This window comes from Eptesicus fuscus, chromosome 20 (assembly GCF_027574615.1).
Source record: "Eptesicus fuscus isolate TK198812 chromosome 20, DD_ASM_mEF_20220401, whole genome shotgun sequence".
NCBI lineage: Eukaryota > Metazoa > Chordata > Mammalia > Chiroptera > Vespertilionidae > Eptesicus > Eptesicus fuscus.
In genome coordinates, this window is record NC_072492.1 from 43,499,190 (window position 1) to 43,513,668 (window position 14,479).

Here is a 14,479-nt window from a genome sequence, read left to right on the forward strand (position 1 = left end):
AGGTTGTTGCTTGCTCCTGTCGTGGTCTCAGGAAATACCAGTGGGGCTCATTCAGAGACCAGGTTGCTAACAGCTGTGCCATCCTCAGCATGTGGCTTCCAAGGCCACTTTGGAATGTCAAGATAAGGGGTGGAGATTCGGAGTCACGCGTGGCCTTTCTGCAATGGGGTCCAGGGGAATGCGTAGTCATGGAGATAAGGGAGTGAGAGACGGGGGAGGAGGAGTCTGAGAAAGAGAAAGAGAAGGGTGTGTGTGTGTGTGGGGGGGAAGTCTGGGGTTCGTGGAGGAGAGAATAGAAGAAACAGAGAAGAGGAAGGGAAGGAGTCTTTGATTGGCCCCATCTCCATCCTTCTCCCAGGGGCCCTCAGGTCCCCCAGTTGTCACCTGGAAGCTTAGTTTCCCGGAGGTCTGCCCACTCAGGGCCCAGCCCTCCACACCCTTGGTGCAGGGAGAGGCTTGATCTCCTCTTTCTACTTTGTTCTCCCTCCAGGAAGGAAGTGGCTCCAGATGCTGTGGGTGGGACATTCCTTGGCTGTGCTCACTGTTCCCAGATTTCCCATGATTCCCGGTGGCAGAGCTGGCACCTCTAATCAGCCTCAGAGAGGGGCAGAGCCTTGCTTAAGAACACCCCGCACCCCAGGAAATCTGACTCTCATTTTTAAGCCACCGCAGCCCTCTAGGTGTAAGATCTGTCTCCTGAGAGATGCTGTGACAATTCAATTCCACCCAGATCTGCTAGGCCCCTGCCGTGCACCGGGGGCTGGCCCGGGACTCTGCACTCAGGAGCTCACAGTGGCCTGGGGCGATGAGATAAGCTTTCCAGGACTATAAACCCTGTGAAGGAGGCCCATGGGAACTAAAGGAAGGAAAGTTCACCGTTGACATGTTGCTTGAGCCCTAACTGGTTTGGCTCAGTGGATAGAGCATTGACCTTCGGACTGAAGGGTCCCAGGTTCAATTCCAGTCAAGGGCATGTACCTTGGTTGTGGGCACATCCTCAGTAGGGGGTGTGCAGGAGGCGGCTGATTGGTGTTTCTCTCACATTGATGTTTCTAACTATCCCTCTCCCTTGCTCTCTGTAAAAAATCAATAAAATATTTTTTTAAAAAGAGAAATGTTGCTTGGGTGGCACTAGTAATGGATCACGAGGGACACATGGGAATCTGACAGGTGGTGATGGCTGGGACGGGACTTCAGGGGGAACAAAGAGCATGTGCCACGGTGGCGAGAAAGGGAAGTGCAGGCTTCATTGGGGGAGCACAGACCAGTCCAGTTGAGCTGAAACAAAGGGAAGGACAGGAAGGCATGGGGCACTGAGGCTGGTAGGTATTGGGATGAGATGGGGGAGAGCTTGTATGGGAAGTGGTGTTTCATGGGGCCGGCACTGTGGAGCCTGGCGAGGGTTTGAGCAGAGGAGGGATACGAGGGTGACTGGCGGGCTGCTCTTTCTGTGGGGCACACTTGCCCAGCTGCCCTCGCCCGGTAGTGAGATCCTCCAGCCTTCGGAAGTCAGGCCCGACCGGCACTGACTACGTTCCAGGGGCCGGGAGACTTGGGAGCAGGAGACACAGCTCCTGGTCTCAAGAATCCAGGCAGGCTCACTCTTAAAGGACTGCGGTCCTGGAGGGAGAACCAGAGAGGCCTGGGCTTGCCTCTGTCCCCGTAAGAAATGTCCAAACCTGTACGAATGTTTGTGAGTCTATTTGAGCCAGCCAGGAGGCAAAATCTCAATGGGCCGAGAAAAACGCTCCAAAGAAGGGCAGTTTTGCACCTATTTTATTTTATTTTTTTTTCAAATTTAGATATTTTATTTATTTATTTATTGAAAGGAATTGTTTAATAATTTATGGATCAGCCACTTGATGGGAACTTACATAATCATTGTATGTTCTCAAAGTACATGCAATAACACTAACCGTTTATGGTATAATAACAAGTGGAAAAGTGCACAACATTGTATATGTGGCTGTTTGTAGAACACTTTATTTATTTTTATTTTTTAATTTTATTTTATTGTTTAAAGTATTACACATAGTAGTACATATATCTCCTTTTTTTCCCCCATTGACCTTCCCCCAGTCTCCACTACCCCTGTCGCATGCCCTCATCCCACCCCACACAGTGTCTTGTGTCCATTGGTTGTGCTTATATGCATGCCTACAAGTCCTTTGGTTGATCTCTTTCTCCCCGCTCCCCAACACTCCCCAGCCTTCCCGCTGTAATTTGACAGTCTGTTTGATGCTTGCACCTGTTTTATACATTACAACCCAAGGAGGAGGCGTCAGGGGGTTACATGAAATCCATTGGTGATGGAGTAGGGAGGCGGGAGAGAGCGAAGGGGGAAATCTCTGAGATTTCTGGATGAAAAGTAAAACGAATAGACACCTCCTTCTTTTACATTTGTGGGTACAGGCCTGGTAACGGTTAACGATTAAGGTTAACAATTAACGGTGACAATAACAACGAAGGGATTTGCAGCCTCTGCTCTGGTTTGGCGGTTGTGCTTGGAGGGGGTCTGGAAAAAAGGAAATTACTTTGATATTCCAAAGGCATGTTACTGTAGGTGTAAAAAAAGACAACAGGCTCAGTTAGGGTACAGATGGACCTTTGTTAGAGAAAAATTCCGGCCTAGGTTATGATTACCCACCACGAACGGCTTTTAGTTACAAGTTTTAGTTTCAGATCATCCTGTGTGGTTACTTTCTGTCTCTGAGTTTGGGAGGCTGCCCTGTAGGTTTAGGATGTGGCCCCTATTTCATGTGGCCCCTATTTCATCCGACCCCCCAGCTGTGGGACTTGGGGCCACCTTGGTAAACTCCTTTGGGCCTCAGTTTCCTCAAAGTGACATGGGATCAGAGCACCTAGCGCTCATAGTGAAATGAGATAACCACCCTGGCTCTCTCATCACTTCGTTCAATACATATAGTTTCCTAAATATTGGGACCAGGCAGGGGTCAGGGGAGGGGCAGAGGGGCAGATATTCGTTGCTGCGGACAGCTCAGCCCGGAGAGGCCACCCCTGTCCTTTTCAGCCAGTGGCACTGCTTAGGGGCTCCTTTACCTGCCTTCCTGCTTATCTGGCAGGAGAGAGAGTGGGGAAGAGCCTTCAGGATGGAGGATCATTTTGTCAGTTTTGTTCAAAGTCCATGATGAGCGACGTGTTTGAGCCACCCACCTCCTTCCTCTCGTCTCCGCTCTAGACCTGGCAGGGAGTGGGAGAAGTGGACAGTTCTTGGTTGAAATCCTAGCTCCACTTCTTAGCAGCTAGTGACCTTGTGCACATTAGTAGCCCCTTCCGGCCTCAGTTTTCTTGACTATACAATGGGAATAATAATAGCACCGATCTAGAGTGTTGTGAGAATGGAATGAGCCAATGGTTACACAGTTTGCACAGTCACCCACGCATATTAGGCGCCTCTTAAATGTCAGTTTCCCTCCTTCCTTCCTTTTCCCCCCTCCTTTCTTCCCTCTTAGCTACCTAGTGTTATGGAGAATATTATGGCTGTCCCCCTCTTCATGGAACCCCTCTGAAATCCCAGGCCAGGAGATGAGAAAACAGGAAACTGGTTATTTCACCCCCAGGCACAGGACTCTGGGGTGCAGGCTGCTCCTGCATCCCTTACCCTGGTGGGGCTGGGGCAGCAGGAGGGGAGGGAACTAGCTGGACCTGAGCTTCCTCCTTCCTGAGACCAGCTTCTCCTGTCAAAACATCCCGTCCAGATGTCCCATCCCTCTCTCTGCCAGCCCCCTGAGAGAGACCCACTAACTAATTCACACTAGGATGTTAATAGCAATAAATGAATCAACAGATATTCACACCCGAAGGGTGTTGATAGCTTTTAATGGCTTTCCAGTTCAGCCAACACAGTTCCCCTCCCTGAAGCCAGCTGGGGCTCAGCTGCAGTGCTGGTTGCCCACGGGGAGTGAGGCCCAGGTGTCGGCTGTAGGCTGTAGTCGGGGGCCTGGAGAGCCCACTGAGGGGCTCCGGATCAGGGCTAACCGGGGGTCCCAAGCCTAGGCGCAGGGGCAGGCAGAACTGGAGCGCTGGGTCACCTCTGACCTCTGTTAGAGAGTAGGTCGGGCCAGAGGAGACCTTGTGCCTGGCCCTCTGCCCACCACTGCCCCTTGCTTCAGGAAGGGCAAAGTCTGGAAGGTAGAGAGGAGGTGGGGAGAGGCAGGCAGGGCAGGAGCTTCCCCATGCCCAGGAGGGGGCTGCTGCATCCTCCCATCTTCAACACAGGCAACCTAGGACGCTCCGAGGTAATGACCGCCAAACTCTCCGGACCCTTCTTCTCGGGGAGGAAGGCCGTGTGACGAGGTGGGCGGGCTGCACGCTCTCCTGGGCGGCGCTGTGGGCAGAACGCATCTGCCAGGAGGCCTAGGCCTGGGCTGAGGAGTCACCTCGGGGTCTTGTCAAAATGCGGACTCTGATCCCGCAGGTCTGGGCCCGAGCGTCTGCCCTTCTTACAACTCCCGGTGCTGCTGGTGCCGTGGGCTGAGGACCCGCTCGAGTAGCCAGGTGGTGAGTGGGAGTCGGGGCAGGGACTCTCCAGGCCCCAGGCATGTCCCTAAGGAGCTGGCCTGCGACCTCTGCTGTCCCTTCTGGCCCTGACCCTGTGCGTCTCTAAGACCACAGGTAGGTGGGTGGCCCCGGTGCTGAGCTCACCCACTCGGCCACCCCTGTGGGCGCTGTCCCAGGGGGCCAGAGGAAGGCGCGCCCTTGGACAGGGACGAAGAAGAAGAGCAGCTACCCACCACGGAGAACTCGCCACGAGGCCTACACGCGGCAGAGCCAGGCTGCGAGGTATTTGAGGCCTTGTGGGCGTCTGGGTTTGGGGGAGACCTTTGTTTATCTGGCAGACATTTCCACCCAGGACTCGGAGGCGATTTGGGGGGTTGAGGCTCTCATGGATCCCGCTGTCGGGGCTCAGCGCAGTGTGAGAGCTGAGGGATCGTGGGGGACACGGCCCCACCCTGCCCCAGCGGCCGGCCCAGAAGGGAAAGCAGCTCAGAGACTCAGATCAGGGCAGAGGCGCTGTCCCCACGGGGGAGCCCTGCCCCACCGCAGGTAAACACTGCGCTCTGTACCCCAGGAAGCTCCTGGCACAGAAGCTTCAGCCTTCCCCCTCCCCCCCCCCCCCACTCAGGGCTGGGTTCCTGTCCAGGAAACAGAGAAAGTTTCCACTGCGCGGTTGCATGTGTGTGTGTGTGCGTTCACGTAGAAGTGCCCTATTATCTTCTCGTTTACGCAGAAAATCAGGTCAGTGGTTTGACTGTTGTTGCTAACCGCACAGTGCCACGGGGAGGTGGCCGCGCGGCCGTGGCCTCCCACTGCCCCGGCCAAGGGCAGGAGGGTGAGGGCGGCGTCGGTGGCCACCGGGCCTCCACGGTTTGGCTCCCAGGCCTCTGGGTCCCCAGAAAGCAGTGGCCATGGCTGCCAATCTGGGGAGAGCCACATCCTGTTTCCCTCCCAGCATTCCTCTCCCGGCCTCGGCCTGGGCCTGGGCCTGGGCCTGGGCCGCCTGCCCGGGCGCTGCAGCCTCCCAGGTGGACGCCGCTGAGTAATCGGGGAACTGGGCCCGAGCAGAGGCAGCCGCCCGCCCTGTGGCTGGGGCTCCGGCGTGGAGAGCTCTGGGGTTCAACTCGGGGTGGAGTGAAACTCTCCCCACAGATAATAGTAACAACAACAACAAGGGCTCCCGCGGCCGAGCACTTTCACACCCGTTTCCTCGCCTCGCCCACAGCCCCTTGGAAGAGGAGAGAGTGGGCGTTCGCTCCGGTCACGCCCCGCGCTGCTGACGCGGGTGTTCAGGTGTTCGGGGCGAGAGTGAGGTCAGGAGCCTCGTTCAAAGGCATCCAACCTCCAGCCCCAGCCTCACGCTCCCCTTCTGGGGCCCTGTTACCCCAGGGGCTGAAGAGGGAACTTTCCTGATGGCCTGGCAGGGGGCAGGAGGCCCAGGCTGCAGCCACAGGGGCCAGGGATCCAGCAGCTTGGCTGGGTCCTTTGGCTCCGAGCCTCCTGAAGGCTGCATCACCTCTGGGATGGGGGTGGGGGGGGGGTGGGGGGGGAGAGACCTTCCTCCCAGCCTCTAATGAGCGGGATGGGGACAGAGAGCAGGGCATCTTCTAGGAAGGGCAGCCCCTCCATCCTCTTCTCATCCTGGCTTTTAAGCTAACCATTGCCTTGTCCAGCAGTTCCACCCCCCCCTCTCCAAACCCCCCTCCCCGCCACACACACATTCCCAAGCCCTTCTCCATCAGCTTTTGCTTCCCTGGCTCAGACAATCGAGGCTGATGAAGCTCAGACAATAGAGGCTGATGTTCCAACAGCCTCCCCTCCCCCTGCAGCCAGAAATCGTCTGTGACGGATGGCTGGGGCCCAGGCTGCCAGACTCAGACCTTTCTTCTCCCTCCCACTTCTTACTGGAAATGAGCCCCTGCCAGCCCCCCACTTCTTTCCCTGCCCCCCCACACCTCCCTCCAGGGCCATCAGACTCCCCTCGGGCTCCACCCCTCTGCTGGGCACCCCTGTGCAGTGGGGCAGCGGCGGGGGGCGGGGGGAGGGGGCGCTGGTGCCCACAGCCTCTGGAGGCCCTTTTGGGAGGGGAGCCTCGTGGCGGCCTCTCGGGGTCAGCACAGCGAGCGGCCTGGGAGGAGCCGCTGGCCCGCAGGTCCCGAGCCTGGATGCTGACACTGCACAGGCCGTGCTGGAAATTACAGAGCGCTGCCTCGGAGGGAAAACAAACTGGGGTTTCATTTCCTATGGAAACAGTATATTTGCAGAGGTGTCCGCGTCAGAGCTGGACCCTGCGCCTGCGGAGGGGGCAGGCATCGGAGGACAAGGTCATCTGTTTACCGTCTGAGACGCTTCCAGGACAGCACGTCTGAAAGGGCACCCTTCCTTTTAGCCTTGACTCAGTTCTTCCCAGAGCGGGGGCCCCGCCGCCTGGGCATGCCTCTGCCATGCAGGACTTTTTGGGTAGATTTTCAACGATGAGTCAAGGGTGTGGGAAGACCCCAGATTCACCATTCAAACATTTCTTGCACAGATGTTTTCGCTGCCCCGCGCTGTGCCAGGCACGGGGCTGGGCCAGCCAATCAGGAGTTGGTGTGTACCTACTAAGTTTGGCGGCCAACGCTTCCTTTCCTGGAAGGAGCTGTGCGCAGAAAGGGCGCAGTGCGGAGCGGCTGGGGGGCTGGGGACCGCAGGGCACAGGTGCAGCAATGCCACTCCCCTTGCTCTGCAGCCACAGCCGGTGCCTTCTGTTCTCCCGTGTCAGGGAGCTCACTCTTACTTCTCCTGGGGGAGAGTTACCCCGCAACGGTCAAGGCAGGTACCTAGGGGAGGGGGGATGACTCCAGTCCTGGTCATGGGGAGGGTGTCTGCCTTACCCTCCCCAAAGACGTGGTCCAGGCTGGAGGCCTCTTTGTCTGGTCACCACCAAGATGAAGTCCTTGTTCTACGTTCATTTCCCACTTGGGTATCATGAATCGAGCCAATGAAAATAGAGTTTTGCTTTTCACGTCACTGTACTGTTCCCAGGAGCCCCCACACCCACCGTTTTATTTAATGTCATTCCCCCAACAGCTCTGAGAAAGCCCGTTTTCAGATGGGGAAACTGAGGCTAGGGAAGGTAGGGCCCTGGTCAAGGTCACACAGATGGTACATAGTGAAGTTAGTATGGGAACTGGGTGCCGGATTCCTTGCTTCACCCCCTCCTCCCAGTCAAGGGGCACCTGGTGACCAGATCTCCCACCCTGGCTGGTCTCCAACCCGCCTGGGGAGTGGGAACCAGCTGAGCCTGGAGAGGTGCGGCAGGCGGGGAAGGACGGCGCTACATCTGGTCTCATAGCAGAGATAGGGGCTGCATATCAGAGCGACCACAGGCCCCAACTCTTGCCCAAGCCATTTTGCCCTTCAGCGTCTCACTCTCTGTCTCAGTAAATCGAGGAAGTGTCTGGATCTGAGCGATCTATGCCCGCGTAAGAATTCCAACAAAATCAAGGTTTTTCTTTTTTTTTTTTTTTAAATATTTTTATTGATTATAGAAAGGAAGGGAGAGGTAGAGAGAGAGATAGAAACATCCATGATGAGATCTGCCTCCTGCACGCCCCACACCGGGGATTGAGCCTGCAACCCGGGCTTGTGCTCTGACCGGGAATTGAACTGTGACCTCCTGGTTCATAGGTTGACACTCGACCACTGAGCCATGACAGCAGCGCGAAATCAAGGTTCTTGTTGGTTCCACTCAGGTGGCTGTTCCTTCTTCATGTGGGTGCTGTCACGGGGACTGGGCACGGTGCACAGTAGACACCCCTTAGAGCTGATTTGTTTCCTGATTAACTCTTTAGTAGCCCCTAACAGATTACTGCCTCCCCCGGGGTGGCGGGGGAGGGGGAGAAAAGTTGAGGAAGAAGAGTTTCCAGGCCTTGGGGCCCTGCTTGGCTTGAGAGGGGTGTGGTGGGAACACAGCGGGGGCTGAAGGGGTGGTGGGCAAAAGACAGTGTCCACTCTCATGAGCACATCTGGCTGGGAAGGGAGGGGAGGAGAGAAATAAACACGTCTGAACATCTGCTGCTAATAAGGGGTCTGGAATTTCTGGACCAAGGATCAGATAGCAAGGCCTGACAACGAGACAAGATGTTTAACAGAATCTAGGGGCTCAGCTGCAGCCTCCATGCACACCTCCCAGCCCTGCCCTGTGTACATGCCATCCATGCACACCTCTCAGCCCTGCCCTGTGCACATGCCATCCATGCACACCTCCCAGCCCTGCCCTGTGCACATGCCATCCGTGTACACCTCCCAGCCCTGCCCTGTGCACATGCCATCCGTGTACACCTCCCAGCCCTGCCCTGTGCACATGCCATCCGTGTACACCTCCCAGCTCTGCCCTGTGCACATGCCATCCGTGTATACCTCCCAGCCCTGCCCTGTGTACATGCCATCCGTGTACACCTCCCAGCCCTGCCCTGTGCACATCCCTTCCATGCACACCTCCCAGCCCTGCCCTGTGCACATGCCATCCATGCACACCTCCCAGCCCTGCCCTGTGCACATCCCTTCCATGCACACCTCCCAGCCAGGGCCCCAGAGCTTTGTTCTGTTGCCCCCTGAAGTTAAGTCAATTGAACGGTGCCAATGGGCAGCAGGCGAGCTTCACGTGTCTGAGTGTTACGTGTGAGTGTCCACAGCCCCCTGGGTCATGTGTGCGTGCTACACTGAGAGTGCATGTGGGATGAGGGGAATGTTGCTGGACGTGGGGAGGTGTGTGCACGTATTTGTACTTCTGTGTCTGTGTGCAGTGTATGCACTCTTGTCTATAAATGTGTGCTTCTTAAGCATGTTGTGAATGCATGGACTTATGAATGTACAGCAGCAGGACTGGCTGCAGAACTTGCAAGGCCCAGTGCAAAATGTAAATGTGGGGCCTCTTGCTCCAACATGAAGTTTCAAGGCAGAGACAGCCAAGCATTAAATCCCGCGCGGGCCCTTCCGAGCACGGGAGCCTGTGTGACTGCGCAGGTCTCAGGCCCGTGAAGCCAGCCGTGTATGTGAGTGTGTGCCGGACCCTTTCTCCCAGCCCCCAGGCCAGGCCCTCAGCAGCCGCAGGTGCCTGTCAGAGGAAAGGTGTGCCCGGTGCTTTATTTTTGGCGCCTTCGCTGCCTGCTCCCAGGGTGCCCTGGGTTTCTTTTGTTTTACTGCCTTTGTTGGAAGGATGACAAACACTTCCCTCCCCCTGCTGCCACGGCGGCCCCACCAGAAACCACAGCTGGGGGTGGGGCAGCTTCCTCAGCCCCTCACCCACTCACTCATCCTGCACCCCTTCCAGGCATCGACGCGGAGCCCTGCCCGCTGACCCCGCCCAGGCAAGGTACCTGCAGCACATCAAAGCCGCAAGGGATGAACCCATCTGGTCCAGCTTCCTCATTTCCAGCTACGCAGATGGAGGCCCAGAGAGAGAAAGGGACCCCATCCCCCACCCCCCGTGATGCCCAGGGAGTCTGTGGCAGAGCCAGGACCCCTGCCTCCCAGGGCATGCAGCCCTGCAGGCCGGCTATGGAGGGGCCTGGGCCAGAGGCAGGGCCTGGAGGGGAAAAGGGGAGACTACGCTCTCAGCAAAGTCTTGGATGTGGGGTCCCATCCCTCAGGCAGGGGAGACTCTATCTTTGTCATTTGATCCTCCCTCCTCCCAGGGCAGAGCTCTGCATCCAGTCGGTTTTGAAAAGTGTTGGCTGGCACATCTGGAGAGCGTTGGCATAATGCCCGCCACAAAGTAAGGGCTCCATATACACATTTGGTAACGAATAAACAACTATTGAGATGGCCTGTGGCGTGGAGGGGAGTGGAGTGGTAAGAGCGTGAGCTTTAGAGGCCAGGTAGAACTAGTCGGGATCACGTGGTAGCTTTATCATGTAGTAGGCTGTGTGACTTTGGCGAAGTTGCTTAACCTCTCTGAGCCTCAACTTCCTCATCGGTAACATGGGACTCCGGGGGGTGAGGGTTGTTGTGAGGATTCAATAAGATATGATACTTAGTAGAGTGTGACGTGCATGATAACATCCGAATAAAATTGTTATTCTTGCGGGCTGTGTTAGCTCGGGTAAGTCACATACACCTCCGCTTCTGCACCTGCTGGCCCTGGCACATTACAGGCACTCAGTGAGTGGGAGCCCAGCCCCCTCCTAAGCGAGCCCCCCTCCACTTGCTCAAGGTCTCTTCTCCCCCCCCACTCCCCCCGCCAGGCTCTGGGATTCCTGCAGTCCCTTCTGTGACACCCCCAGCCCTGCTGTCACCTACGCTCTGCCCGACTCTCCCAGCATGAACACTCCCAGGCTCTTGGCAGTCCATGGTCTCCCCACGTTTGGCGGTTCGGGAGCCTGGACAAGGGTGGGGTCACTGAAAGGAGGCTGGGGGCAGAGCAGGTTAGTTCTTGGACGAAAATCCAAGTTCTGCCTTCCACCAAGGAGTGAAGGATCCAGGTGCGTCTAGGCCTGTGTCTTGTTCTGAAGATGAAGATGAAGGCGGAGGGTGTCTCCGCGAGCCACCCAGGTTCAGAGCCTCCCCTCGTCCTCCTTGCTCTTCTTCCCCTGGACCCCCTAGTCCAGAGGTTGCCAGCAGCATCCCTCGGGCAGCTGGGCGTCCCTGGATGGGGGTGTGAGGAGAAGGCAGGTGGAAAGAGATGTTAGTGCAGGCAAGAGGGTGGTGAGGGAGGAAGCTCAGGCTCCTGCAGGAGGCAGAGCTGATGCCACGACGGTGACTGGCTCCTGGCTCCTGGCTCCTGGCTCGACTGCAGGCCTCCAGCCACTCCATGGAGACAACCCCTTCCTGCCTGGGAAGAATGCACCCCTGGGCCTTTGCACGTGACCACGTGCCTGCTTCACTCACTGGAGTGCAGTTTGCATAAACCAGACGAGATACATGTGCCTGCATTTCCAGGCCTCTTTTTTAAACATTGGAAAAAGGTTTGGGGGCATTTCATCGGCAGCATCTGCTGAACTTCACGTCAGCTATTTACTTAGAACAAATATAAACTGTTCCGGCCTAAGCAAGCTCTGACACAGGCACGAGAAGACGCAAGTCCTGTTTCCTCACCGGCCCTCTTGCCAGGACCAGGGCGTGGAGGTCTGACCTCGGGGCCTATTGCACCATCAGGGGACGGAGCTGGTCAGAGCCGGGCAAAACCTGACCCCCGCCCTGCGCCATGCTCCCGCGTGTGGGAGATGTTTATTTACATAGAGACGGGAACGTGGAGGCCAGACCGTGCAGCGGTCACTGTGACCCATGGAACAACCCAGCAAGTGAATTCCTTGGGGTTAATGAACAATAGATAAAAATAAGGTTATGGCTGTCCTCAGAATCAATGCGAGAGGGTGGGGAGGGGACTGACAGCAGCAGAGAAGTCTGAATCGGGCTGCGTGCTCACACACAGAGGAGCTGTGGGAACATTCACGTCCCCTCATTTCTGATTTCCCACGGGATCGGTTGCCTCGCGTTAGTCTAGGGCAGTGGTCGGCAAACTCATTAGTCCACAGAGCCAAATATCAACAGGACAACGATTGACCTTTCTTTGGAGAGCCAAATTTTTTAAATTTCAACTTCTTCTAACGCCACTTCTTCAAAATAGACTCGCCCAGGCCGTGGTATTTTGTGGAAGAGCCACACTCAAGGGGCCAAAGAGCCGCATGTGGCTCGCGAGCCGCAGTTTGCCGACCACGGGTCTAGGGCTGCTCTGGCTGGTGAGCAAGGGGCTGCGGATCCCTGGTCTATGTCTCTTTCTGGGCCCAAGACAGACAAGGCAGGGGTAGCGGTGGGGTTATGGGTAATGAGGCTGCTCCTCCCTGCTGCACCCCTGGGGGTGAGGACTGGGAGGGCTGACAGGGTCGACCTTTTGAGTTGGAGGAGAGGCTCACCCCCTTTCCCTCCCCTCCTGGGTTTTTCTGGGAGCTCAGATGAGGGAAACCGAGCCCCTTCTCCGCAAAGAAGGCCACGGCCGCCTGTCTCTGAGACTAATACAGCCCCTCTCTCCACCTGGGACTGGGAGGCCCTGGAAGCTGTGTGTGCTTGTAGGTGAGGGCACCTTTCCTGGAATGCTCTCTCAGTCCAGCCCAGCCTTGTGGTCCCTAGGAACCAGCCCTGCCTCACCTTCCCCTGCCTTCTGCTCCCCACTCAGAATTGCTCCCCCCTCCCCACCTCTTCTGCCTTAACCCCCACCCCTGTCACCCCTGTGGGCCTCTTTATTCTGCCTCCAACACTTCATCCTCAACCCAGAAATGCAACTGAGAACTCAAGTCCCAGGGAGGATCCTTCCTTGAAAACATCAGCTGTCGGATCCCCGTACACCCATTGCACTTCGTTCTCCCACACCCCATGGCGAGGATGGGGACTGGGTGAGAGGGAGAGGGGCCTGGCCACAGGACCAGAGGGACGGAGCCTGCCAGGGAAGAGCCGGGAGGTCTGGATGAGGCTGGCTGCCAGGGTGGGTGTGCAGGGGGAGCAAATGAATGGGGAGGTCTGTGGGGAGAGCGCTGGATGGGAGCTCGGAGCCTGGGTCCAAGCTCTGGTGTTGCCACAAGCTCCTGAGAGACCGCAGGGGAGCAAGTCCCCTCTCTGGGCCTCATGGACTCAGCGGCACGGTCGGTGGGAAGGACAGACGAACTCACCCAAAGTTACCCTCCAGCTTGACTTACAAAGCATATGGGAGTGGAAATGGGGCTAAGGAGTTGATTTCGGTTTCCTTGCGGTTAGCATCTGTTTTTTTTCTGTGTGTGTGTGTTTTTTTTTTTGCTACCACTTATTAAACATCTCAGTGATGATCAGCAACGCCTTCATAAGAATTCCTAAGCATTTCACATATATAGATGTTTTTCCCCCTCACCACAACCCTAGGACGTAGGGACTGTGGTTATCCCCATTCCACAGACGAGGAAACCGAGGCACAGAGAGGCTAAGTAAGCAGCCCACGTGGTGCGGCTGTGATTCCAACCAGGCCGTCTGGCGGCAGCGCGCCCGCTCCCCACCACCGCGCTCCGCGTTCCAGGGCCTGTGCGAAACGTTGGCCAAGTCCTCTCCACTTCGCAGCTGAGAAATCTGAGACGCCGAGCAGTGGAGCCGCAGCGGAAGGCCAGGCTCCGGAGCCCCTGCTCTCCCCCACCCACCTCCCGAGTCCTGCCAGGGCCCCGGGTCCCCAAAGCAAGTTTATCCAACATCCCGGCATTGCAATGTCTCTTTAAGCAAGTCAGTTCCTCCCTCTGGGCCTCAGGGTCCCCATCTAGAGAAGGGCTGGGTGCTGGACCAGGAGGCCTGTGAGTCCCTCGCAGCTCTGGGCGTCCGTGCTTTGTGAAGGGCGGTGCTTCTGGCTGAAATGACAGATTTGTGGCCTGGAGTTGTAGCCAGGGAGGATGAGGGGACCAGGGGCTGGAGATGGAGAGAAGGGGAAGGCTGTAGGAGATGGGGAGGGGCTGTGTGAGCCATGAACCTGGGGACATGGGGCAGTATATGAAGCAAGCAGAGAGAGAAAGAGACAGAGAGAGGGGGGCAGAGAGGCCCTGGGCGGTGGGGGTGTTCCACAGTGAATCCGGTTCTTCTTCCCAGGGGCCCCCCAAAGCTCAGGGTAGGTATATGAGAGTGTTGGGCAAGGGAGCAGGGCCAGGCCAGCAACTAGCCACGGTGAGAAGGCCAGCTGTTGGGGCATTAACGTTGGTGGGTGTTCTGTTGTCTTTGTACATACTTGGAGATGTCCAGTTATTTTAGAGAAAAGTGTTTGGAGCCGAGCTGGCATGTTTGTGTGGTTGGCCTGGCTTCCTGTCCACGACCGCTCTGTTACCCTCCTCCCTTCAGGAACGAAGGGCCTTTTTCCCACCGTAACCTCATTAGGATGAGCATACCAGCGGGCACCGGGCGCGCCCCCTCGGGGCCCCACAGGCACGCTGGGATCACCCCTCGCCCCACGCTTGCTTGCATACACGCAGTTGCATCT